This window comes from Penaeus vannamei, chromosome 35 (genome assembly GCF_042767895.1).
Source record: "Penaeus vannamei isolate JL-2024 chromosome 35, ASM4276789v1, whole genome shotgun sequence".
In the NCBI taxonomy this organism is placed as follows: Eukaryota; Metazoa; Arthropoda; class Malacostraca; order Decapoda; family Penaeidae; genus Penaeus; species Penaeus vannamei.
The window spans coordinates 2,881,663-2,883,978 of NC_091583.1; the positions used below are offsets into that span (position 1 = coordinate 2,881,663).

Genomic DNA, 2,316 nt, shown 5'->3' on the forward strand with positions numbered 1-2,316 from the left:
ACTCGTAGCACTTCTTGTATTTTCCTTGATTGTTAAGGACTGATATGACGGATAATGTTTTACTTTGAAATATATCTTAATGAAAAAGTAAAACGCATATTCTTACGAACATACTTGGGCATTTAGAGAGATATGCGATTTGGTATACAGACAATTAGACTGAAAGAGGTGACTTTATGAACGTATAAGACATTTAAGTAAACGTATACACTGACATATGACATGATACACGATTAGAACTATAAAAAGGAAGTAGTATTTTTCATATCCTGAATATTATATGTAAACGGGAACTATTGGCTTATCGAATCGATGTCCATTTAGTCACTGGTACTAAAAAAACTTAAACTTTATATTCTTTGAGCGTTTTTTTTTTTACATCTTTTATTTCCTCATTTCTTCTTTTTTATCGATTATTACCATTCTTCCTTTCCCTTTTTCCTCTCCTCTCCTTTTCACGCTCCTTTCGATTCCCAAAATGATCTCAGTTTATTGGAATCTCTTATCAAATTGTTGCTTGTATGTATTTCCAAACTCAATCATTTCCCCGTTCTTGTTTATTCTAATTTTATTTTCCTCTTTTTCTCCTCATCCATAGTTTTATCGCTTCCCCCTTCCTATCTCCCTTTCGCTTCCTCTCAGGTATCTAATTGAACTCCAACTAATCAGCACCAGATTTTACAGGATTTTTTTTCCACAAGTATTAGTCTGATTAGAAATCGTTGCTCTTGTTGCGTTGTCCATTCTTATTTCTGCGCTTATTTCGTTCCCTCCCAATTCTCTTATCAAACTGCCACTAATTATTATACCTTATTTTACCGGAATCTCTCAACGAGCCGTTAGTCCGGTTGGAAGTTGTTGCTGGAGAGTGATTCAAAACTGATCTCCGGAAATATGAGAAAAAAAAAGGAAAAAAAAATAGTTGCCAAAGTTCCGCCGTCGCAACTGGGGGGAGGGGGTGGGGAGGAGGGGGGGGGACAGCAGCGTCGACCCAATCGTTCCAAAAAAAAACTCGACATTTTCCGAAAAAATTTTCCTCCCAGAAATGGCGAAGAATTTTTGCGGTTTCCGTCTCGATTGATTCCGCACCTGAAGGATGAGTTCCCGGTCGATAATTCTTAACATTTGCGTTTCTTGTCTTGACTCGAAAAGCTCGAAAAGGGAACGAAATAAATTGGAATTTCATGAAACGACGTGGGAGAAAACTGCCTCGGAACAGCCATCAAAAAAATGCCTTTTAACTGAAGCTTGTTATTGTTGTTATGATTTCCGTCATCAAGGTCATCATTCTTATCATTATCATCTCCATCATTATCATTGAAATTACTACTGCCATTATTACCATCAGTATCATTATCTTTATTATCGTATTTACTTACATTATTGTCATCATTATTGTTCTTGTTATATTGATATTAATATCATTTTCGTCATTATCATTGCTATCTATTTTTGTAAATTTTCTTGTAAGTATCATTATCATCGTGATCATTATCATTGTTATAGAAGTAACAACAATAATAATGATAGTAATAATAGTAACAATAATGATGATAATGATAGTAATAATGAAAATAATAAAAATGATAATAAGAATATCAAACATGATGGTAATGATAATAATTGCTATCATTATTGTTATAATTACTGTTAATTTGTTGGTTGTTTTGTTTTTTATTATTATTGTCATTGTTATAATTATAATCATTATCATTATTGTCATTGTTATAATTATAATCATTATCATTATTGTCATTATTATCCCTTTCATTAACGCCATCGTTATCATAATCAAATATTGTCCTTCATATTATTATCATCATTATCATTCCTATCGCTATCATTATCAGTACATCATCTACGTCATTATCATGAGTATTATCATTTTCATTATTCTTTTTACCATTCTGCATGAGCTGAGGATAATACGTCAAGGCAAAGTGTTCCCCGAAGAAGCTTAAAAGAGGTTATTTACGGTCGAAGCCAAAAGCCAAGCAAACAAACACAGCGACGCTCGAATTTGATAGCTTGTTTGACAGACGAAAAATGCAAAAAGGAAAAAAAGAGAAGCGAAAAAAAAAGAAGAAGGAAAAAGAAAAGAAGCAGGAGATAAAAAAAAAATGGGATAGCTGCCAGCCGGAGAGGAGAGAGAGAGGAAACAAATGCCCGGCTGGAAATGTGATTTTATCATCCGTTTATGGCTGCGGCCGTAAAGACGAGGGGTGGACGCTGGCGGAGGCCGTCCTTTTACACCACGCGCCCTCGCTTTTTGAGGCGTGCGGGCGTGCGGGGCGAGGCAGCGAGGGGCGCCGCGCA

At 35.3% G+C, this 2,316-nt stretch overlaps 1 protein-coding gene across 1 annotated transcript in view; it reads left to right on the plus strand.

The window, feature by feature from the left end:
- The window catches only part of LOC138859318 (uncharacterized protein PF3D7_1120600-like), a 25,636-nt gene that overhangs the window by 19,689 nt on the left and 3,631 nt on the right, over positions 1 to 2,316 (plus strand). The window lies entirely within an intron of this gene.